Source organism: Prinia subflava, chromosome 1, assembly GCF_021018805.1.
Source record: "Prinia subflava isolate CZ2003 ecotype Zambia chromosome 1, Cam_Psub_1.2, whole genome shotgun sequence".
Classification (NCBI taxonomy): Eukaryota; Metazoa; Chordata; class Aves; order Passeriformes; family Cisticolidae; genus Prinia; species Prinia subflava.
In genome coordinates, this window is record NC_086247.1 from 33,945,092 (window position 1) to 33,971,555 (window position 26,464).

The following is a 26,464-nucleotide window of genomic DNA, read 5'->3' on the forward strand; positions in this document are numbered from 1 at the left end:
TGAACTCTGTATTTTTTCCCTTATTTATTTTTGAATAATGTAAATGTAGTAGATGTGGTATCCCTTTTTCTTTTCTGGTCCATACCCACTCTGCACCATCCCTCTCCACACCCCAGGTATATTTATTTAACAATAACACTAGCAGGTATCTTTGGATTTTCCTGCTTGGATTAAAACATATTCAACAAAGCTTATAATGAACTCAATGTGCTTTTTAAATATTCACATGACAAAAAAGCTCAATACAAAAAAATCCCCACCATCAAAAGCTCATTGTATGTCTCTGTGGATTTCCTTGTGGTCACATTACACCCTGGTAGAATTGTAGGCACTATGATAAAATGGAAATTTACTGAAAATGACAACTGAATGTTGAGTACATCCTACCCTCCTGGCAATTTCTGTAATTTGATTTCTAAATATTTCATAAACCAGAATCATTTACAGAGATTTCTATGGGAACTAGTAAGGCTCAAAGGAGAAGGGTTTGTAAAGCAGTAGTATTAGTACTGACCTTCTAGGATTTTTTCACTGTGTGCTCTCAGCATATGTGTCAATTAGATTAAGTCTCTTCTGTTTGGGCTTGACTAGAACAAGTGACATGAAAAAGTGAAGTTGTAGAGGTTTAATTTGAAGAGACAGTAAAATAAAAGGAAAATAGAGCTAATCCCAGGCATAACAATATATCATATTACATGTTGCCTTGACTGTCCAATCAAGCCATCAAGCATGAATAAGATTCCTTTGACTTCCATTGCCCAGACTAATTTTATCTCAGCTGTGTTCAGAGGTTATTTGATTTTTTGATACAACATGTCCCTGCTTGCAGGGCTTTTACCAGCCTTGAAGCTGGTATTATCATATTTTAAAAAGTGGAATGTGTATGTGGAAAACAATGTCTCTCACAAATGGTACTGCAGGCTTTAAGGTTTATGGAAAGTTTCATCATTTCACTATTTATCTGAACTCCTTGCTCTGAGATTCTTAAAATTCTAGAAAAATCTTGTCTTTTTAAAAGAAGTTTTAAGGTTGTCCATAAAAAAATTAAAGTATATCCTGTTCTCACTAATCTAAAAATCTATACTCATAGATACAGTGTGCATTTCAAGTCAAATTCAAAACAGTCATTTGAAGTATTTGAGTCTGGCAATGTTGCAAATATCTCGTAAGTAAAATCAGTATTTTTATCTAAACTTGATCCTCTAATCCATCTTTCCATGCTATATAATATGCTGGTCTCTTGCAGTGTCAGTTTAGATGAGCTAACTAGGTGTTTATGATGCACTCACTACCATGATATCATTCTGGATTCCACTGCACCCAGTGGAGATTGCTGTACTGGCATCCTTGCTTAGTATTTCTGGTTCTTGTGCATTTCACTTCATAAAAACATTTGTATCAATAGACCAAAATAAGATCTTGTCTAAGCAAATCTAACCTCATCTTAGGATCAACACAACAGTGGATTAGGATCTGTCTGCAGGCCAAATATTTTCTAAAGAATTTGTTTTATATGAAAGCAATATTATGATACTAACTAGGAGTATCACATCCTTTGTCTTTTAAACCTCTTTAGGAGCATTAATTACTGGAATTAAAAATTATGTTAGTGTAATTTGGAATATATCATCTACAACTTAAAGTAGCATCTCAATACTTAGAAATACATCCCACCATGTAATACTTCTTGGAATGGAGAATCTACAATTTTAAACCTCTTTTTGTTCTGCAGTCAAGGTAATTATACTGTAAATATGGTGTTCATTGCAATCATGGTGTAGGGAGTCAGGAAACAACTCATAAAGGATTCATACACAAAATCAGTAAAAAAATGAATTTTATGATAAATGTTGTACTTACCTCTGCCTGAGAGAGTTCAAGTTACCAAAAGACAGAGCCAGAACACGCCATTATTTAAAGTAACTAGTAGTCATTTTAAAACAAACTTTTAAAATTGTCAAAATAGAAACAAGACACAGGAGAATAGTACTACTGCTTAGCGTAGGCAACACAGTCACTGAGTTAAAAATCCTCTCCATTTTACAAGTAAAGAACGCAAATGGTCTTCTTAATCTCCTTCTATTTATCTCCTACTCTCTATTGGTGCTGATTTTTAGCCTAACTCACTTCATGACCCTTGAGACTCTATTTTCCCTACAGCAATAGAACCCTTCAAGATGAGAATCAAATATTATCCTTTTTTCTCTTGTTAGCTCCTCATCAATACCATTTTGTTACTTTACCAGAGTTTCAGCTGTCACATTTGCACTTTACAAGTCACTCTCTGCTTTATCCATGCTTTCAGTTGTCTTGCAAATGTACCACTGTCACCTCAGAAGGCTGCTTAGTTTGCCTGTTTTCTGTCTACTGCTTCCCATTTCTGCACCAAATTCAAACCTCATTCCCTCATTATCAGTTTAATGCTTTCTCACTTTTCTCCCCCATGCTTTCAAAACTTTGCAGGTCTTCCTGTCCCAAATGCTCACCACTGTGCACTTATCTATTCCCTAATGCATCTTTTTAAAATGGCTGTCAAACCTTATTTATCTGCTTTCCTTCTTCTTCTTCTCATCTATCTCCCTTGATCTTTGTAGCTTTTGAGGAATGTGTCTTGGTCTATCTTCTTCTTCTTGCTCCTTCCTCATTAGGTATTCCTAAATGGAAAGGGATGTTTACAAACTTTATCTTCCAGAGTCCATCCTTCCTTACTACTGTGTCACATAACTCAGTGCCCCCACAGTAGTACTAATCTTCTCCAAACTTACTTTTCTTGGGAATTTTTCTTCCTCTCTTACAACTACCTTAGCACTGTCTATTTCAGTTATTCAGTTAGTATAGTTTAATACTTTGCTCATAGAATCATAGAATGGTGGGGTTGGAAGGGACCATAAAGATCATCTACTTCCAGTGCCCATGCCATGGGCAGGGACACCTTCCACTAGACCAGATTGCTCAGAGCTCCATCCAACCTGGCCTTGAACTCTTCCAGGAATGGGGCATTCAAAACTCCTGTGGGCAACCTTTTCCAATGCCTCACCACTTGCACAGCAAAGAACTTCCTCCTAATGTCTAATCTAAACCTGCTCTCTTTTATTTTGAACCCATGCCCCCTCCTGTCACAACAGGCTCTTTTAAAAAGTCCCTCTCTGTTTTTCTTGTAAGCCCCTTCAAGTACTGAGAGGTGGCAATTAGGTAACCCCGAAGCCTTCTCTTCTCCAGGCTGAACAATCCCAATTCTCTCAGCTTTTCCTCATATGAGAGGTGCTTCGTCCCCTGAGCATCTTGGTGTCCCTCCTGTGGACTTGCTGCAGCAGGCCCATGTCCCTCCTGTGCTGGTGACCCCAGGGATTGGCACAGCACTGCAGGTGGGTCTCAGGAGGGCAGAGCAGAGGGGCAGAATGCCCTGCCTTGACCTGCTGCCCACGCTGCTTCTGATATGTGCCAGAACCTTGTCTGCCTTCTGAGCTACAAGTGCACACTGCCGGCTCATGCCCAGCCTCTCACCCCCAGCATGCCCTAGTCCCTCTCACAAGGGCTGCTCTCACTCTGTTCATCGCCCAGCCCATCTTCAGACCAAGGATTTCCCCAGGCCAGGTGCAGCACCTTGCACCCAGTCTTGTTAAGTGTCAAGGGGCCATTTCTCAAGCTTGTCCAGGTCCCTCTGAATGACATCCTGTCTTTCAGGTGTCAAATGCACCACTCAGCTTGGTGTCATCTGTAAATTTGCTGAGGGGCACTCGATCCCTTTGTCTGTGACATTAGTGAAGATTATTCTCTGAACTGACTAGACACACCTTCAAACTGAATGGACAAGCTCTGATCAACTATAAAACTGTAAGGCTGTTTCTTCTGTCTATCATGGTCATGTAAGTGAAGAACTATCTGCAATTCCAAAACTGGTGCCAAATGTTTAAAACAATACATAGTATCTGGTAACTCCTTGGCCATTAAATTATGTCATTAGCAGTTAAAAAAAGCGCTTGTAAGATTGTTGGAAATGAATGACAGCTTTTAAATTTGGTTTTAATTGTTTATGTCTAACAACACAGATGACAACACAGTTCATGTTGAAATACAGTTCATATGTTGAAAAATTAGCTGAACTTTTAAGTGAAAATTCTGCCATACTATATTTAAAGGAAAAAATGTCATATCGATATAGAGACTATTTTACAGATGCAAACAATTTCTCAATGTAACTTTTAATTCCTCACATAGGAATTGACTGTTGCTAATGCTTGGAAATATTATCCTGCCTCACAGGGTTTTGTCAGAATGTAACATAAACCACAATTTGGCACTATATTCCCATGGTTTGCAGTTCTACATTTATCGTGAAAGTTGTGTTTTGCTGTTGCTTCAGGTTTGCCTGTCACATTCCATGCTGCTCCATGTCCATGAGGAGTATTCTGAAGTGAACGCGTTTGCCGCAGCAGTGAAATGGAAACCCACTTTTTAATGACATTCCATCATGCTCCATCATGGCTTTGTTTGAGAATATTTGAGACTTACAGATGCACGTTAAAATGGCACATGGGATATCACTTTAGCTGCAAACGAACAGCAAGTACAAGAGAGATTATCTGTTTAGAATAACAGCTTGTTAATGGGGCATATCAATCACAGACCCAGTTTAACTTCAGAAACAAGGTCATACTTTGTAGAGATGCAGAAACTATAGGTGTCCAGCAACTCCCCAGCTCTGTGTCTTTATACCACCACCAGTCTTTATAAAAGTATTTTGGAGGCATACTAAAGCAAAATATAGAACAGAATCAGCTACGACAGATATTTTATTGCAGGATCTTTCTGTCTTCAGTCAAGAAAAATAGCAATGTAAAATAGACTCAAAGAACCACAGTGCTGAAGCTACAAGAAAATGCACAAGTGCATAACTTATTGTCACACTACAGAATTCAAGTACATTGTTAAAACTCCTTCAATTTGAATAAATCTGCGTAACCATGTCAGTTCATTCACTGGATCAATTGCTCACTGAAGTACCAGTCAGAGCAAACAGCTCTTTTCTTTGTAAAATAAATACAAACAGTAAATATTTGAGATGCTTATCAGCTAGAGGACTAAGAAAACCAATCATTTTATGTGAGTTAGAGAAAAACTGAACAAAACAGACCAAAATCTAATAAAAAATACATGACCCATAGCTTTTGAGAGCTACTCCTGCTTCTCAGAAGTAATGGCATAGAAAAAGGAACTTTTAAATTATAATTGACACTTAGCAAGGCTTCCTTCAAAACCCACCCCCTATCACCTGGCAGAGGAGTATCCACCTACACAGCCTTCAAAGAGATTTCAGCCTTCCTTTACTATTGAAGCAGAAATACTAAAAGATATTTTTTCATTTTCGTTAAATTTCTCACAGTCAAGCCTCAGAAAAGATATAGACATTTTGGAATATACAGGCAACTTTTTTCCTTGGCTTTGAACAAAAGAGTTTGTAGGATGATACCATAAGATATCCTTTCAGGCTTTTTTTTTTTTTTCCCAGGGTGTTTGCCATGCCGTTGTCACACATGCTAAATCCTATCAGCAAAATATTTTCACTCATCTGGATCAACTCATTCAGTAGCAGTCAAAGCCTGTCTCCCATCAACTTACCCAGAATTTCTTTCTTCCCAAACTGTCTAGCAGCTGAGCAGACTCCCTGGGATCACGTGTTACAATACACCTACTTTCCACAGCATATTTTGACTTTCGGAGTGCACTTCCATAGCCTGCTCTGTTCACTGCTTTCTCTGTACCATCAGATGCTGGGTTCTGCTAACGTGTTTTTAATAACAGCACAGTATCCCATGCCCCGGGACAGAAATACCACAACAATAAGATACAGCTCAAAATCAAATGGTTTGTCAAGAGGCAAGTTTGAGTTAAGAGGAGAGGCTTATTGGCCTTTTCCTCACAGCCTACTTGGGTGGCATCTTCCACCAAGGAGGCAGCCTTCTTTTCATTCAGGTAAAGAAATTCTCCTGGCTACTTGAAAATAAAGAGATTCTTTGCAGCCTGAGCGCCCAAGTGCATGACAGGATTATGACATACCCAGCCACCCACATTGTCACAGAGTGGTTTTGTTTTTAGAAAAACCACAAACACTAGGATGAATTTTAAGATGGAGAATGCTCTTGAAGCACTGTGCTTAGGTGAAAATGCACAAGGAACTTCACACGCAGACATCCCAACAACAACAAAAAAGAGCAAAAAAATAACAGTAGATAAATTTTTTTTCTGTATAGTGCAAATATTTCTAAACCAAATAACCAGTAAGAAGTCCTCTCAACATGTTGTCCAGCAGGGTTAAGTATATATAGTTATGGTGTCACAATCTGTGAGAATTCCCTTGGGAGGAGATCAGGCCAGCAAGGTTGCCCATTTTCTTCTCACTGTCTTTCTGCAAACAGACCCCTTGGAGCTCCCCATTCCCTTACACACTGACGACAAATTGGAATGAAGTTACATTCACATTTAAATCTACAGATTTCTCTCTATTGCTTAAAATGTTTGTAGGTTTATTCTTGGGCCAGGAAAGCCAAAACTCATGTAGAAAACTAGCTAATCTTGCTCCGAGATATCAACTTGTTGCTGGTCTCAATGCCTGACGTTCTCCCCTAGGTTTGATGAGACAATTTCCCATCTGCATTTTTAAATGAACATACAGTTGAGTCATACTCTGGGAAAGGCTGCTGCCTGTGCCAAGGTATTGTACAGTCAGGGCAGAAGGGATTGTGTGAAAGCAGGACTGCCTCTCTCTTTCCTCTCCACTCCCACTTTACACAGCCTCTTTGCAGAGAACAGTGAGGGTGCCTGAAGGGAGGGAAGTAGAAAAACCACCTTTATCCTGGTAAAGAAACACCTACTGAGTTCCTGTTGTTCAAAACCAACTTCAGGGGCAGGTACTATGCAGGCACCATTATAAGCTGCCTTCAAAGTCAGCAGAACATTATTGAACTGATCAAATGGTAACCAACTATGTCAGCTTTCTGTAAAGTTCTGTGAAGCTGGCTATTTCTTTGCACAAAGTTTGACAGCTTTAAAATCAAGTTAAAAATAAAGAGATCAGAAATGTTTGAATCATGATTCCACATAATTGTTTTATTGTTTTATGTTAATTCAAAGGATGAATATAGTTTCTTGGAAAATTAAAGACAAATTTTTAAGGAGCTATTAATGTCAAAGCTCATTACCTAAAGAACAATTAATAATTTCCTTGCATGAAATGAAATATTTAAATAAATGGTTATGGGAAATCTTCTCTTGACTAAATTGAAAAGTTGCCATCTGTCATTCATTCTCCTCATATTATCTGTCACTAAAATAAAATAAAATAGAAAAAATCTTATACATTAGAATAATGCTAAGGTGCTGATGTTTATGTTAGTTGGTTCTCACTCAGAAATGCACATGTTTATAATGCAGTATTTTCTAATAAACATTCAGGCATATATTGTGAACTTCTTGGCACCTAAGGAACAATTTACCATAAAGAGCTGAAAGAAAGTTAGGGGGTTTTTGTAATTTCAAAAGTAAAAAAAAAAAAAAAAAAAAAAAAAAAAAAAAAATTAGAACTTGTGCTGTCACAGGCTCAAGAACAAAGAGAATTGTTTATGTTACTGAACAGCTCGAGCATCTTGAAAGATGTGTGCACAAAGGAGGAAGAGGCTTTAGGCAGGAGGATGTCTGTGAAAATTTTTCAAAGATCCCATGACTTTTATGAAGAGGATACAACTTTTCCATTCTAGAGATCACATGCACACAGTATAAACATGGACTCTCTCTTAATAAAGCACACTGGTAAATATGTCCAGAATTACCACATCATCTGTATTTAAACCATCTGTTTATGTAATGTCTTAAATGCAGAGAGCAAGGCACATAGCTATATTTTACATTAACTATTCCCCTCTTTCATGTGATCCCGTTTAAAGCTCAGGAAGCCTAGCTAGGGCAGCTGTCCTGCTGCATGAGCTGTGGTCACCAAGTGAGATCACCAGCCCATTTCAGTGAGAGATCACAATGACTGAATGTTCCTAGAGGACTGCAGCCGTGTCTTGAAACGTTGACTAAAACATACTGAGAAAGAAACATTGCCCAGAAAATTTGTGCTGGTAAGTGCATCAGTTTGCCAAGTAAGACCTTGCAAGCTGGTGCTGAGTCTGTAGCTTCACTGAGGAAACAGTCTAGCCCTGTTTGAAGAGTTGTAACTTTCTGTAAGCTTTTCTTGGAGAGCAAGGTTTTCTCCAGGGAAGCAGATCATTTTCTCCCCATCATTTTACAGAGTACTTCCAGACCTCTTTCTCATCTGTGAACAACACCCACTTGTTTCCTGGGATAGGTTTCAGCCTCTTTTCGTCTCCCAGGCACAGACCCACTGAGTCTATACACCCAACATGGTCAGGTCCCAGAGCAGAACTAGGAGTACAGCACTGCTCAGCATCCTCAGGGCACAGAGGGTTTCCTAACAGCTCCCATGCCCTGACTGCTCCTCAGCATGTGGTTCCATCCTTTCAGCCACCTCAGCTGACACACAGGAGCATTTCAGTCATCAGTAAACAGTATCACTTTTATCACATAAGCCAATGCAGGGAGCTTCATATATTCAGTAAAAAGAAAAAGAAACTGAGATGCCTTATAAGCTGTCAAGTGAGCCTCTGAACTGAACCCAAGTGGAAGGCATAATATGACCCTTTTTCCTGGCCACAGATCCAGGGAGATACTAAATTCTTTGGGAAGAGAAGATCTTGACTTTTGGAAGTGGTGTGGAACCTGCTGACACAGCTGTAAACATTTCTGGGCACCACAAAGCAGAACCTTCTAGAGAAAAAGAATATTAACTGGCACAGGTTGAGGTAAAGGGTGAAGAATCTGCAAATAGGATCTGCAATACCTAAAATCCTCTGAAGGTCAAAACAAAATTAAACCTTACCATACACACACACATGTACATACCTTCAGGAATGAAATCTGGTAAGTAACTGGAAAGAATCATAGAATTATAGAGTAATTTGGGTTAGAAAAGACCTCAAAGGATAAATGAGCTACTGAGTGTTAATTAGTGTTAGCTCCAGGCTCAGGTGGCAACGGGTGTTATCTGTGCATTAGGCACAAAGGAGAGATGTAATAAACTCTCTCAGACTTCAGCTTTGGATTCACCCTTCTGTCTCGTGTCTTCTCTGTTTTTCTCATTTTACTATACATGAAATGGCCATTTGCATTTGTGGTGTGTGTTTGTAGACTAAATGTGCTTCATTAAATTTATAGGTATAGTGTGCTTTACAGATTTTTTTCTTTATACGGAGTCTGGTCATTAGAGGTAATAATAGTAAACCATTGCCTCTCAAATTATGTTACAGGACAGTATTACAAAGCCTGTAACTGTTCTGTTATTTATAGCCTCTAATTTACTGCTTTTTGTCTAAGCAACCATCAGCTAACTGTTCTCTTAAATCTTGCTCTTTTGCTGAGGTGTTTAGACTACCATTTTTATTGTTACATGCTTTTATTCTTCAATTCATTCTGCACAGACTGTTTAGGTGATTTGTTTCCTGCCTATGTGCACTGACAGCCCAGACACTGAGAACTGGATTAATAGGAAATAACTCATGAGTTGGTTTTATGACTGAGAGTCCTATAAATGAGATTTTGATAGCACATATAATTAATGCTGTTATACAATGTAGTAGTTTTACCTGTGATCTAAGACCCAGGACTACTAGTTTCTATTTTCTGCCAAAATCATCACAACAATTTTTACTTCCATTTTTTTATTACATTGTCTCTGAACAAGTGCGTCAAATCCAGGCATCCTCCAGAACAGATCATTTCCCAAAAGAAAATGAGCAAATACAACTGGAAGGCACAAAACTGAGCCACAAATTCTCCTTTCATCTTCTGTAGGCACACACAAACACAGAGAAATTTTGAGGCTATGAAAAAAGAGTAGATAACTGCTATGATATAATTTTCTGAGTGTTTGTCTTAAAATGATAAATTATTATGGTTTTTTTCAAAAGGAAGTTTCCACTTCCAGTCAAGTGGCACCCTTAGTAATTTTCCATGTCGATACCAGCTGATTAAAAACAGACACAAATTATTCCTCTCATAGTCTGCAATAAAAGAAAAACAAACTTAGTAATAAAATATGAGGAAATCCTCCTATTTCACCTTAAATGTCAGCCAATCCTTTGTTCCCTTGTCATGATTTTAAAGGTCAATTATGGAAAAAATGTTCTGGAGAAATTGTAAGTACTGAGGTTTTTCTAGCAAGAATATGATACCATGAACTTGTAACATTCATGTTTATGAATTTTTGCTGAATTGCTCATTCACTAGTTAAATTCCAGAGTCAGCAATGGAAGCCTCATTTAAGTGTAACCTAAAACCTATTTGTGGATTGAAAAAGTCAATACAAAGGTTAATTCTTTACAGAAGCGTCTTTCAGAAGTGGAAATAAAAGTATTATAGCCTATAAGCTGAAATGAAGCCTTTCTCTCATTTATAATTTCTATGCACCATTTTCTCACTAATTAATCCTTAAGATCACTTAGGAATGCCAATAAATAGTTTTTTGTTCAAATCCAGTTCAACAAGATTCTCAATATTTCTTCCTTCTTGCATAGACTGACTCAAACTGCAGCTTTGTTCTCACTTATTGGTGCAGGATTGAGCTCAGCCAGCAGCTGTACCATAAAAGGCAAATTGGTGGAATTAGTAAATTACAGATTTCAGAGGCAGTTTTCAAAAACATTTCAGAATAACATAAACAGTCACAAGATGGATTTTCACCACTAGAACTGGTCCGCTTGGGTGGACCGATACTAAAAACTAAAATAATGATTGTAAGTAGAGCTTCCTTATTCCTTTCCTCATAGGTTCTGAGTCTTTTCTTACCTGTCTCTTTGGGAGTCTGAAAAAAATGCCCAGTTTACAGGAGTTACTTTTAGTTAAGGTGGTCATCATCCAAGCATGCCCAGCCAGAAGATAAGGTAGCTCAAATTGGTACTTATGCGAGTAAATTTTCCAGGATACTATTAATTGAACAACAATGACAAATCACGACCATGGAGAAGCACAGACAGGAATCCAAGGAACAGAACAAGTCAGATTATTGACAGTTGTACACAAGAAACTCACCTCAACTTTAGAAAGATTTTTCAGAAACAAGTCAGAAAGGAACAAGGGATGAGGTAGGGGAAGGATATATATGGCAACTCTAGATTATTCTACAATATACATCCTTGTATGTCCTATATATACTACTTATATTCTTCATGTATCTGAAGTACAAAAACAGAAGTGCAAAATATGTTTCTCAGGAAACATCCATATTGATGTCATTGAAGATAAAATCAGCTGAAGACAGCTATGTGAGAAAAAGTCTAAAAATTATATATCTCTCCACCAACAGGAAAATTATAAATATCCATTTTCCAATATTTAAGAAATATATTATGATGATAAATTATCTCATATGAGTTTTTCTGCAGAAAATTGAGGAAAGAACTTAACACTGATAATGGTTAGACTGCATGAACAGGCCTGGGAAGGTAAGTGTACATCTACATGTGGATCTACTCAATTCCTGCAAGTTATGAAGCAACTTGCCGGTAAGATTTTTTTTTTTAAGTTCTAACTGGAGGCTGAGTTATACCCCGATATATAAGGTTTCAGGTCCCTTTCACAAACCCTAGCATTAAAAAAAAACTGTATTGTAACTATTTAACTGTTAAAAATCAGTTGTCTATATTTCTTTTATCCTGCTATATTCATAGTAATTTTTTTTAATTTTCCGAATGTTCTTTTCTGAAATTGAAGGAATGAAGGAAAGGTTCATTATATCAATGGAGATGAGTATTAAACATACTCATTAGAATAAATAATGAGCGTTAAAACTCCAGCCCTAAGGATGCTTTTATTTAAGAGTAAACCAAAAATCTGGAGGCTGGGATATCATGGTCAAAGCTACTCAGCACCTAAACTAACTTACCACTGTTGTCCTGTTCATGTCTTTTAGACAAAAAGGTAGAATGACTGGAGTTTTTATGGATACATAATTTACTGCTGCTAAGAATAAATATATTCCACATATTTAATATCTTGTAATTCAAATATTCTCTTTTTCTATAAGTCTGTCTTTGTTTTTGATTGTCCATGAAACAAATGTTTTCTCTGCTTATTTTCCTAGGTTTTGTATATTTATGTCTTACATTCTGACATCTGTCCCAAAAATAAGAATGCTTTTCTTTCCTGTAGTAACAGTTCTTGGTCAACCATAGACCTACAGTGAGGACAGAGGCTCACCAAAGTTAAAATCAGGGATATCTTTGCAAGAGCATGTTGGTTGTTTAACAGCATCATGTGAGGACCATGGACAGATCTTACTCATTTTGTAAGACTAAGAACTTCACATAAGATGTGAAGCTCTTCTATATTAAAAGTTCTTCTATATTAAAAAGGACAGACCTAAGAAAAGGTGAATAATGCTATCTACCAGGGTTCTGCATGCACACAAAATTAGAAAAGAAAAACATATCTGAATTCTTACTACTTTATAGTTCCCTAGTCTCAGGTAAAACAAAGGACATTAGTGGTAAAACAAACATTGTAAAACAAATATTCTTTGAGTTAACACTACATTTGATCAGATTTTACCTGCACAAGTGATAATTTGGCCACGATTAATTTTGGCAGTGATTCTTCTCTCTCTAGCTTCCCATATGTTCAGCAGTGCTTTTCAGCAGTTCCAGCAAACACCATGTAAAAGTGGCAAAAGTGGGAGTAGCATTTCCAAGCAGGCATTCACTTTGGACAATAAGAATATGAATTTTTTTTCCAGGAAGGAAAATTGTATAAGTTCTTAATGACTTAAAACAAAATATATGTATACTAATATTTCCCATAATTTCATATAATCTCAAAAAAAGTCTGAATTACAGACAAAATCTCTCAAAATCACTGCTGTATGAGGCTGAAGTATGTACTGTGGAGAGATATCTAAAAGGCAGATGTCACAATATGGAAAAGTGCAAAGGAGATAAAACATAACCATAGCTATTCTGAACAAAGTGCATTTGTTGCTGGTGCTTTTCCTCAAGCAAATCCTGTGTGTTTATTCTAGAAGAGACATAACTATAATGTGAACAAATTGCTTCAATTCCCTATTCAGATGTCTTTGTATGTCCTAAGATTTTTGTTGTTTCTTCTTTAAGCAGACTGAAATACAGCCTTGGCATGTCTACATTTCTAATGTACCACATTCCCTTACAGTCCCAGTTATCCAGAAAGTACTATTTATTAATTATGGAGCATTAATTTTACACACAAATTCTGCACTAGAATGGCTACAAAGAGAACTGGCAGAACTGTCTTACTACAGTCTCCTCTACTACAAAATGACATCATGCAACATGACTATTCTGGCTGCCATAGAATTACAATTTTCACAGCTCAACCCAGGAGAGCAAGGTGATGGCATTTTTAGTGTTCATAGTCTGAGGTTTATGAGTTAAGGTAGGTGGCCAGTTGCTATTTCGTAGGCTCATCTGTCAGTCTAGTGCTGTATTTGCAGTACCACGAGACTAAAAGAAAATGCTGTGAGGAATTCTTGATGTTGGAATTATAAATGTGAAGGTCTGTTGCTTTTTTTTTCTGGAAAGGCTGTTACCTAGAGTAACAGGAAGTGATCTAATATTGCATGTAATAGACTTATTATTGTTAAAAGTCCTCATTTTAACTTAGGTAGTCAGCATTTCATGACATTCACTCCTTCATTGGTAGTACTTGACAGTGTGGCAGAAAAGAAGAGGAAGGGGATAATAACTCCCTGCAATCATATCTCATTATGTTAAAAGACAAGTTGGCAATGGAGCAGGAAAGATCTCTGAATGATGGAGTAAGGACTGAGGAGAGATTTGGCATGAAGGTCTTCTATTTTGATGATCTAGGATCAAATGCCATTTTATTGGCTCATCATCCCCAATTATATAATGACAGACACCAAGTTGGAGAGCTAAACCATAACCATCATGCAGTGGAGAAGTTAGATTCATATTCTTAACACTTGAAGATATTAAAAAAATATACAAAACAGTAAAGAAAATCAGTGATCTTTCCATTATATGTCATACCTTCCAGATGGACACAAGGGCAAAGTACTGGCCTCAGAATGGGTGATCATTTAGGTATAATGTAGGCTTGGCTTTTGCAAGACTAATCTGGAAAAAATAACCCCAATAAGAAAAAATGCCAGCCAACACAATGCTTTTGTCCTCAAAGCTCTTGTGCTTAAACTCTTTGCATTTAGGCTACTACAAAAGCAATGTGGGGAAATGTTGGTGGGGTTTTTTTCCATCTCAAACAAGACCATGCCTCTTTCCCAGAAGAGGGTCATGCAACCCAATAGCATCACGATGAGGAATCAAATCCTTTTTAGGACTGTGAGTTGTTTTTGAAGGTAGTTCATTTGGCCTTGAGGAAGCTGCCTAAGCACTGTAACACAAGCTCTTCAAACCACCTCAGTGGGGCCTGTTGCTCTTCTTTTGGGGTTGCTATATGAATATTTGAGACATTGGCACAAATTGTTCAGAATTTGCCTAAAAAAATGCCAAGCCACATCCAGGAGAGGTCAATGAATTATGCACAGATGAACCAGCAAAGAAGACATCTGTCACTGATCATCCTAAGTGTGCTCATGTCTGTTTAGTCATGATTCCCTAGGCCAGCCCCAAGGAGAGTATGAAACATAGGTTTGAGGTCTATTAGGAAAACATAAAATATACATGTCCACAATAACAATTCTTGTGCACTATTTAGCTGGCTGTGGTACAGAGGAGATGATGGGAACTTAGTAGAATTATGAGATGAATAACCAGGTTTTGGACAAATATCTTTGTGTAGGGAAAAACAATAAATATAGTATGTACATGCCTCAAGATAGAAAAGTTTCTCTTTAAAACACTTAAACCACAGACATTTCAAATCAGATGCATGCAATTAAGCAATATAGACATATATATATATCAATATCTCATCAAAATTCATAACCTAGATACTGTGAAAATAACAATGATGATATTTATACACAAAGGTGTCTTCAGAGCCTAGTTAACCCAGGTGAAAAGCTTTTAAGAACATCCGTATGAGACAAATGGGACTTAACAGCCTGGACAGTGAGGAAATACCAAAATACAGCAGAAACCTTAAAAATTGTGACAGTGGTATTCCACAGAAAAGAACAGGCAATTAGCATCCAGCACATGACTTTAAAAGCAAAATACTTTTACATTCAAAGGAAACAAAAAAGAAATCTATCTCCCAAAATTACATTGTTTGATCTTCACTGTTTTTAAACAAAGAGGCACTAGATTTTTAAGAAAGCCAGTAGTCAAAAACATAAGCAGAAAAAATGTTGAGACATTAGTTAGAAATATACAAAGTGTCATTGTCTGTGAATGAATCATTGCCCTTAGTTTTTTCAGTTTTCATAAGTGTAAGCAAAATAAACAAGTTATCCATAGAAAACAGCTATATTTATCTAAAGCAAGCAAATCTATTTTATTTTAAATGGTTCTGAAATAAACAGTAACGATATGAGTGTGAACGCAGATTTTTCACCTCAAGAGTAACTCAAATTACACTTTTCTGCACAAGAGAACCACCACCATCTTATTTTCTATATAATATAGGCATTAGGCAAAAGTCTAGATTTATAGGAGGCTGAAACCTTTCAAAACAGAGCATTTTGGATATTATGGAGAAATAGACAGCTCAGAAGAAAATGTTATCTTTTGGTTTTGTTATCAAGAAATTTTACTTTCACCTTTGACTGACAAAGCTTTGTGTCCTAAACAGTTCATGGAATGTTTAGGCTATTTAAAGAATTTCATAAGGTTTTTTTTCTAATTCAGTGATAGCAAAAGTAATGGCATTAGATTCAGTCAGCTTCCAAAATTAGCTTGATAAAGGTGTGGTCATCACATCTGCACATCTGATGATTTGCAAAATCCTTAATGGATGTCCCCTTCTCCATCCGGGTCCTTGTTTAAGGGAATCTTTTTAATTTACTGTTTTACTCAATATATACATTCCTCTCTGTCTCAAAAAGAGGTCAGCCCAGTAAAGAGTATTAAGGAGGGAAGGCAGTGCAGGGTTCTAAATCTTCTCAGTGTTATTGCAGTTCCTACATGTGAGAAAGCTGAAACTGCAGTATTTCTTGCACACGTATATGAACAAAGCTGATAAGTTCTAGTTGCTATAATGACTGGGGCTTGGCAAACCAAGCTAGATAGTCTTTAAATGGGAAATGCACAAAAAATACCTAAGAGGCCAGACTCAGTCAAAGATTTCTGAGCTGCTCTTCAAGGTAACAAGCAAGTTATTTGGAGATATAATTACTCTTGGCACATTGTATCAGTGGAGGCATCAGGATCTGCTAAGCTGCTTTAGACATTATAGGACTTCATTGCCATATCATTGCCTGATTTTTACTGGTAAAGACCTGGTGACTTGGCAATCAACAACAAAAAGCTAGACAGAAAGCAGGTATCATTTTCTGGCAGAGTCTAGCCATGTAACCAGCAATAAATGGATCCCATATGGTCTTCATCAGCAGAAAATATACCATTTGCTTTACTTGGCTGCATTTTGATCTCTATTTTAGGTGGAGAGATATGAGGGATCTTGACAGCCTGACAGGAACCTCATGAGTTTCAAGAACAGCATAAGCACTGCCAAAAGATTATTTTTCTCTGTTCAGCACTTGAGAGACTGCTTGGAACACAGCATCCAGTTACAAGCTCCTGATACCAAGGAAGGTATCAGGAGCTTGTCAGATAATTAGACACCTGAAGAATGCAACATATAGGGACAGTCTTAAAGAGAGAAGTCTAAGGTCTTGCAGGTCTTCAATGGCATAAGGGAAAGGTGTAGAAAAAAAACCCAAAAATAGAGCCAGTCTCTCCTTCTACATACAGAGTGATAGGACAAAAGGCCTCAGGTGGAAGATGCAGCAATGAAAACCATGATTCAGTATTGGAGAAAGGAAATTTAGACCATGAGAAACACCATTATGAGAATAGGGTTCCCAGGAAACCGAGGGAGATTGTGAAATCTCCAGTTTTAAAGATATTCAAGACCAAATCAGACAATACTGTCAACAAACTGGAATAAGCTGGCCTTGTTTTGAGCTGAGAGTTTGGTCAAAAGACTCAAGAGGTTTCTTCCGGGTTTACATATGCTAGGACTGTATGACACTCAACTAACTTCAGCCTGCCTGCTGGGATCTCATAATGACTAAACTAAATGCTTACAAGATTGAGCAGAGTGGGAATAGTTTAACTGAAAAGAAGCACAACAAAGATGCAGAAGACCAGAAATATTTCGGTGAGCAATGCTGGTGCTGCTGGTGCTAGGAAAGACTAACACTAGATAGTTGCCAGTTGCAGGAGACACCAAATATTTTTCAAGACTGCTCTGTAGAGTCATTTGAAATATACATACAAATATATAATACGTTAGTGCTGAATAACAAGTAAATCCAAACCTGAAACTCAATGTTTCTTATTACCTGACAGATGCTTACAGAATTTAGACATCAACCACCAGGCGCTTCACTGCTGTACTTTTGTTGTGTCAAAGTAAGCTTACTAATACATAGCAACTGTTTTCAGAGTGTACAAATTGCCCATGAGCTGCTTACAATTTTGAGGACTTTTTCTTCATTATTCAAAATTATTCGTTCCAAAATTTCAGCAAACAAGCAGTAGTCTGTAGTTTGTGAATGAGCTGTTTGTTGCCAGTATACAGCATGGACTTCATCCAAATCCTATTGAAGTTGATGGAAAATCTCCCACTGACTTAAAATAGGCTTTGGATTGGCCCTGTTGAGTGGCAGTACTCATTTTGATTGGAATTATAGGTCACATGGAATTTTTTCTCCAATATTCAGTGTTTCTGCCAACTTTCTGGACAATAAGAGCATTTGTCTGAGTTTTGACACAAAGAAAATACAGAACAGCCATTAATACAGCCAGAATGAATTTGCTGAAAAAACTCAACTATTCATGGAAAAGAAAATGGTAGTATCTGCCCAGACATAGTTCTTTTGGATTCACATGAAGGAGAATTTCATGATTAGGGGATTAACGTTTACAGAAAAGTGTACCCACAGTATTTTTGTGCTGAATACTTGTGTGTGTGTGTTCCTTTCCTTACTGCTTTAAAAAAAAATGTTTATGGAATAACCTTGTGAATTAATATGAATACAGCTTATTTTGATAAGGATAGAAAAAATGAGGTATTTTTCATTCCATTTTGATCAATAAACAGAAGTCTCTCAGACTATGTAGGCAAAAAGATTTAGTACATGTCTTCAGATTACTAGACCTGAACATGCTACAGAGATAAACAAAGGGGCCTAAGATACCCTAAATATATGCTACAAATTCTTAAATTTGAAAATTTTATATGCTTCATTTGTCTTGTGATTTCTCACATTGCAAAAAAAAATGCTGCTTACATACTCAGATAAGTAAATCACAAAAAAGACCATGTCTTTTTTTCCTAGTGACTGGACATAGAGCTTAAATCCCACTGCACAATATAAGGTATTTCTGTGAGGAAAAAGAAAAAAAAGAAAATAAGAAGAAATTGAGACCTCATTTCAACTAAAATATTGAATTTTTTATTTATACTGAAAAGTAATTATTGAATAAATTACTATAAAACCCCCTACACAATTTACATCAGCTTATCTGGGAAAATAATGCTTCTTGAAGGGAGCTGCAGAAAAATTCAGGAGTTCAGAATTTTGGGAACTGGGCTTTCTTATGAGTTTAGGCCCAAATTCACAAAAGGCAGACACCTGAAGCTGGTGGTAGGCAACAGTTATACGCCTGTGTCCTGAAGTATTGTACTGAAATGCATTGATAACCTCCAGTGTGTTTAAGGGCTGCAGACAGGAGAGGTTTTGATATAAAATCCTGAAGTGCTTCAGCTTTTGCTTCTGTGCTTGCCTCAGCAATCTTAGCCCTGAAGGACAGAGATACTGAGCTGCTTTCTCCCATGAAGTCCTGCCTTGGTGTTGTTCTTCCTGCCTACCTTCTGCAAAAGTTCCTCTTGAGCTTATGTCTGTATAATTAAGAGCTGCCTGCAGCATTTATTCCTACTTCTTCAGATCACTAGCAGGAAGCCAGTTCTGAGAAGATGACTGACTAAAAACCTAAACCTTAGACCAAAACTTTATACTTTGTCTGAATCAATTCCCAGAACGAACTCACATAGTCACTCACATGAGGAGCAGATCATGCATAAAATAAGGACAGCATTCATCTCCCAGTGGGACTCAGAATGAGATGCAGAGGATGAAACCAGACTGGGCTGAGGAAGCACAGGTAGGAATAGAGAGATGGGTTTTCATTGTATTGTTATCAAGACAAGATTGATCTGTATAAAAATATATGTAAAAGTAAAATCAGCCAGAAGAGGAGATGGTGGCTCTATCAGAAGAGCAGCTTCCTCATCTCAGCAGGTTTCAAATCCACAGGGCTTATTTCAAGACAGTACATTTGGCTGGAGACTGTCATGGTGGGTGTGTGAAGGGGAAGCCATTTTCTCTTTGTGTAATGAAAATAAAGGAAAAAGACCCCAGATTATAGCATTCTTATCCCAGTGAAACTCACTGGGAGGGAGAAGGGTTTGCTTCTGCCTGTGCCAGTAAACTAACCAGGACTCAAGACCTGTTCCAGGGCTGGAGCATCCACACTGTTGAACTGTCAGAGAGCACTCTGGGCTGTTTTTGGCACTGGCCAATTTACCCTCCTCCAAACAGATCCTAGACATTGTCTGGGAATTATTGCATGCCAGGAACAACCCCCACAAGGCAATTTTGGAGGATAAAAATGTTTAGTAGCCTGAATATGGATCATTTTTGTGCCATTTAGCCTTTGTGCCAGCAAGCAGTTCCAAGCACATCTTCCTAGAATAGACACTGCCTGTGGCTTTTATTTCTGTTCCATAAAATGTTTGTGCATCTTATTCAACAGTTGTTTATCACAAAATAAACATTAAGAAATCCCTGAAAAGGGTATCAGAACTCAAGTCTTTTTGCATCAATCAAGTGCCAAACTAATCTGTTTCCAGACCCTGTGAATCTTTCTTTTTATACAGTGACAGATATAGAAAAAACACCAAACTAAGTAAATAAGATGTTTTATAGGGAAATCTGTGTTTGTTTTTGAGTTATCTGTTTGTAACTGGTTTCCAGTGAGCAGTCTTGCAAACTGTAATCTGGTCAAAATCTGCTAATTCAATAGTTGGTATTTCTTCAAACAGACAGTCTTGAAAAGGACCTTGGGATCTGAGTGAGTGCCCTCCTTCAGCACGTGCTTCCACATCCCAGCTGGAAGCTGCAGGTGGCAGAACCAAAGAATTGAGGCCAGAAGCCAGGTGGAGCCAGGTGAGAAGGGAAGGTGTCCACCACACTTTCAGAAAGATCTCCACCATACTTTTGGGACAGCCCTTTGCCTTCAACTGCTTGCATGCCCATCCTAAAACTATCACCTGAGAGAAGATTCCCAGAGGGATCCAAGTTGTCAGCGTGGCTGGCACATGCCTAATGTGTTGATGAGTGCCATAATCTGCTCTGCACCAGTATCCCTCCACAGGGCTGACCTGGAGGTTCTGAACTGACTTCATCCCAGTTAGCTGTTGTGGCAATTCCATTAATCTCCCAGCACAATCAGACAAATACATAGTAAATTCTATCCTTCCAAAAAGAAACTAATAATATACATTTCTCAGGTTTTTAGAGTACATTTTCATGTTTTACTGGTATTTGTTAAGACCAAGGTCCTTTCAGGTATTTATTTATAAGGCATCTCACCTACCAGATGTTCTCTGTTGAGTCACTAGGGACACATTCATCTTCTTGTGCTTCTAAACTTCTCTTGTGATTCATGCTGCATTTCAATCCAGCCCATTTTTTTCCTGAAATATAAACATTCCCTTAGGTGCCCCAGCTCATGTAATTTCAATGTAACCGTATAAACTGCAATAAAATGCCTGCTGTACAATTATAGAATAAATAGCTCATTTTATATGTGAACTGCCAAAAAAAATCAAATTTTATTTTGAAAAGATTTTTTACGAAAGCAAAAAATTATCAAGTTTGATAACTGGTCAATTTTTACGAGCATTTTTCAAACTAAGAATTTTTAAGTCTGCAGATGTCTTTTACAAAAGAGAGAAAGACAAAAGAGCAAAGAGAGAAGAAAAAGCGAGAGAGAAAAAGAGAAAGAAAAAGAGAGAGAAAGGGGAAGAGACAAAGGAAGGAAGGTGGAATTAACAGCCTCCTAGGTTCCCAACAACTAAAATCTTTCAAAGATAGTTTTTTTTCATGAGTACAGTGCAGTTTATCTTTGAACTATCTGCACTGTATTTTATTTGCACATAATAGATGTTGTACACCTTAAAAAACAACTTGAAGCTTTATCTGATTCTAACTATCTGAACCAAATTTTGATATATTTCGTTTCAGCTCAACATGACCTCCAAATGCACACAAAAAATATAAACCCAGTTCCACAGCAAAAGATACAGAAAGACAGGTGTTTTTCAGCACACAAAACCTAGGTCTTGCAGAAGAATCTTCATCTTAAATAATTTATGGGGTTTAGAATAATAGAGTATGTATCTTTGTTGCTTGACCCTTGCATCCGAGATTTTTGGCCAAACACGCTGGTTTCCTGGCTCATGAAAGTTGAAGCATAATTTGAAAAGACAGGGGAGCAGTTCTATCCAATATTTTTGTCTTCCCATCTCCACTTTCTCTATAGCTCTTACATCTGAGTGGACTTCCTAAGGCGATGATGTAATTTGACAACTTCTCCCAGTTCCAGGTAGGAGGCAGGTGCACTCTTGAGGAGGGTCCTGGCACAATTAAGTGCTAAACACGAAGTACCCCGAGGTTTTAGATGGATGGAGGATGATCCTGTTGCAAGCTGCCAAGATGCTTGTCCCTGGTCATGTTCTGAGCAGGAGATGGCAGCAGAGGCAGCTTGAAGGAACTGGGGTGAAAGGAGAAGACTGGAATTGAAGAGGGATAGCTGGCTACCCAAATATTTTGCAATGACTTGATGAAGTGCTGTAACAGCTGTGTAATCTTTGGATTACTCAGGACTATCAAAAAGATATGGCACAGTCATTTCCTTTTTGTGAATAAGCAACATATGAAAATCCATCCCAAACAAATCTTAGAAAGTGAGCAAAATGAGGTGTCTCCCTCATAAAAGCAGTAAATCATATCAGTTGACCCTAAAGGAGCTAAAATGTTAGTGGCTGTATAGCTCAGGGACCTCTCAGATTTTTATGTAGCCATTTTTACATACTTGAAGGATAACTGGCAAATAAAAGATTTATTTTTGAATTGCAAAAAGTGGGATTTATGTAGCTGAGATAAAACAAAAGCAAGATGCAACAAACTGTAACATGGTAAGGGACTCCGAAGCTGTGGAGGAGTGATGGGTACATGGAATAACATCTAACAGCACCTCTTCAATATTCCTACTGAGCCTTGTCTGAAGGAGAGATGCATGCTGTATTCTAACTATGTTTTTGATAGATATTGCTACATAAAGTGAGAAAACTTAGTGCACCAATTCACCTTCCATTTAGACCTCCTCATTAAATACTTTCTAAATTATTGCTAGGGCAAGACATTTGACTGTTGGACAAGCCCTGATAAATGAACTGGCACTAAAGCACTTCATTCAGGTGTCTGAAGTCGTGTTGTTCATTCCCTTAACACTCCGTTGAGGTCGTGTAGAACCTATGGAAAATACCAAATTGAATCCCCTAAGTCTTAAGATTCATTTAATTTAAAATAATTCTCAGAAGGGCATAACAACAGAATTATAGTCTCTGAGCAGGGACTCAGGCAGAATAAAAGAACCAAAGTCATAGCATTCGTAAAGTTGTTGACAGAAGAAATGGGCTGGTTAGCTCATCTGACAAAATGGCCTGACCACTCAATGTAAACAATTTTTGGTGCAGATTTGTTTGTCAGCCACACTTATTTTTAATAATCTCTTATCACCCACATGGTCTAAAGGAAAAGTGTAATGGGTGTGAGCTATTAATTCAACAGCATGCCAGCCTCCAGCTCACTGGAACCATTACTACCTGTCATCAAGAAAAACTGCAACTCTGAAAACACCTTGTGGGTTAACAGATTTTTAATAACCCACACTTACTCCAGTTATTTTTTGCTTGTATGTCATCACATTAACTTGGTGCTTAACCCGTCACCTTCTTCAAGCAGACATACACTGGGAGGAATTGTCAGTCAGACAATACTCTAATGGTAAGCTTTCCACCTTTGAAAATGAGGAATGAAATGGTATCTGAGAAGAATCAAACCTTCTTGGTTCGTAGAAAGCAGATGAGGATGGAGGGATTGAGGAGCTAGCTATAAAAAGTCACATGGAAAGTTTAGTGCCATCACCCAGACCATTTCACGAAGGATGCCTTAGCACAAAGAGTAGGGCTCTTTGAGGGAGGTTTAAGGAATTGCTGTGTTAAAAAAGCAAATTAATCCTCCCTTCCCCAAAAATTACTGAAGTTTGCAACAACTTTCTGAATTCATTCTTTCTTTGGTAAAATAAAAAAGAATGGTTTTGACCAAGAGACTGACAAAGCAGGGTAAGAAATTCGTCAATAGCTACGGCATAAACAGAGACATCCGTAGGGTGAAATTAAGATGCAAGACACAAGTTTGTAAATTAAGGTAACTTGACTGTTTAAAACCAATACAAAATGCGAAAATACAAAACTTGAGCCAGCTCAAGTTTTAGGCTTTGTGTTTCTCTTCCCTAGCATTTATTGCCCTGTCTTAACATTGCTGAGAAACATCTGCCATGATTAATGTTTCCCAGTAGAAGAAATTTATAAGCCTCCAGCTGTAAAAGAGGGTGAATTCAATACCTAAATTTGATAGCTTTTGGTATAATTGTTTTATTGTTGAAATATAACTAGCATTTTCAGTTTACTGACACTTTGTTCATCAGTAATTCTTAGTTTCCTTTCCTTCCTGGAAAATATATACTCTGTTTTATATGGGAAATAGAATTCCTCATATTGTGTCTGTCTAGGGAGGACACAGTTAAGAATGCGTAGAAAGCAAAATTCATCCTGTAAACTAACAGCAACCCAAAATATCACCAAAGGAGATATTTTGGTCAGGTCAATTGCTAATTTACGTGAGTTGCTAGGACAAACTGCATGACAGATTGCTGGAAACACTCAGCTGCCTTGGAGTGTCATCTTTCTATTCCTGAGTGGAGCTGCAGCACTTCCCCAGATGAGCACCAGCTCTGCCTACACTCCACAGACAGCAATTCCCCATTCGTCCCTAGTTCAAACACTGCTTTAAATAGGCCATGGGTAGTTACCTGGTCCTCTTTTCAGTGGATTGAAACAGGTCTGTTGAATGTTTATTATTACTGCAGGGGTAGCAGAAGATGTTTGCATTGTCAGCATCTGGCCTTGTGAGCTCAAAAAGGAAATGCAGACTTCATTTTCAAGTGGGAGGAATAATCAATAAGAATCAGCAGAAGGACCCTCAGCAAGATTACCCAGGCTTGTTAGCTGGCAGGAACGGCACCAGGTGTAACCCTGAAACAGATTGCAGAAGGGAAGGCAGAAAAGGTGGTTTTTTTATATCTGTTGGCAATTTCACTGCCTCTCCATTAAGTATTGCATCTAACAATGATTTGTGCATTTGTGCCTGATACTGTGCATAAATAACAAGAAAAGCAATGAGGTTGACTTCTTACATAGAAATGCAGAGAATGGGAACATTCTCACATGGTCTGTTAGACTTTCCAGTAAATCTGGGCCAGGTCTAGGGGACTTAAAAATTTAAAAATCCAGGGCCATATAAGACAAATACTACATTAGCAACAAATTCGGATTAATATAATAGGAAAGCACTCTCACACAGCCTCTTTCCAATATAAAGGTATCAGGGTGTTTTACAGGACTGCAGAGAAGGATAATGAGTGTTACTGCCTTGTTCAGGCAGGGTACTGTCGAAACAGCTCAACAGGCCACACAGCAAGATAGGGACTCAGGCTGCACAGACCACCAGAGGGTCAGATCTCAACTTTTCTGCTTTGTCTCCTAAGTGAACTGGTCTAAATCGTTGTTTGTTAGCTCCCAAAATAAATCCTCTGAACTCTAAGCATCCTCATTCCCCTTTAGACAGTCTGCGTATTCAGTCTGGGTAAATGCCTGCACTAAATTTGAAGGTGTTCCACATCACTCTCAGCTACAAATTCTTCCACTGACTGAAACTAGAACTGAAAAAAATGACATATATTTCTTCACTTGACCAGTCAAAATTAAGATGTTTATAGCAGAAGAGAAGCTGTTTAAGCTGCTAGCACTCCATCATTCTAGCAGATACATCAGTCATTTCCTGTTCCATTTTCAAGTAAAAGCAGAGAAGAAGAAGAGGAAAAAAAAAAAAGAAGAAGAAGAAGAAAAAAAAGCCAGTTCTTCCCACTTCTGCCTGTGATCTGGGTAACGGTGATGATCTGGATTTGGCCATGCCAAAATAGATAGTTACATCATGGAGTAATTCTTCAAGGGGCTTTTTAGCTTGAGGTAATTTTGAAATGCTTTCAAAAAGGGCTCCTAGGAACATTGGGTTAAATTTAAGGAAAGGAAGACATATATCCCTGTCACCAACAATTTGATATGTGCCAGCTCCTGCAGTTGAGTTAACATCTCATTGTCTGTTGGCTAAGTTTTCTGTGAACAGCTTTTTGATTTGTGGTACTATTCTGCACAAGAGCAAGCCTTTGGTTGCTTTGCTGATCTCCTGCTCTTCTTCATCTTAACTCTTTCTGGTTTTGTGAGTGTTAATTTGTAATTTTTTGAGGGCTATATATAAGCAAGCAGTACTTGTGGGTGGCAATCCTTGGTGTCTTCACTGGCATTGAACATGATGTAAACAGGTGCAAAGGGATTTTTCCCTTACTCTTTCCTTCTCCCAAGAGCTTTCAAAGTTTGTTACATGTGTATTTCAGAGTTGAAATACAGATTACTGTCTTTCAACAGATATCAAAGTAAAAGTGATATACATAGGTTACAGGAAAAACTTTCATTAGTACCCTATAACAGTAAAAAAGATGGCTTTATACCATCCATGAGGTAATTTTATTTAGGAAAATAAATATTCCTTACCTATTACAATCTTTCAAAATATTTTTATCTTGTTTTTATACTATATTTTAAATTCAAATAATGTCAGTTCAATTAGCATTTTCATTTTGTTATGACCAAGAACCGATCCATCTGATAGCTGAAGACAGTCCCCACTAAAGGACATAAATTCTTCACTGGCACAGCACTTGCTTTGGTGACATAATGAGTCACTCTGATCTTAGTCCTGGGA

General features: G+C 37.7%; 1 long non-coding RNA gene across 1 annotated transcript in view; it reads right to left on the reverse strand.

The window, feature by feature from the left end:
• LOC134548235 (uncharacterized) overlaps positions 1-26,464 on the reverse strand; it is a 51,688-nt gene that overhangs the window by 12,386 nt on the left and 12,838 nt on the right. Inside the window, exon 2 of the long non-coding RNA XR_010079729.1 lies at positions 20,895-20,994. This is a non-coding gene — a long non-coding RNA (uncharacterized LOC134548235). The remainder of the gene's footprint in view (positions 1-20,894; positions 20,995-26,464) is intronic.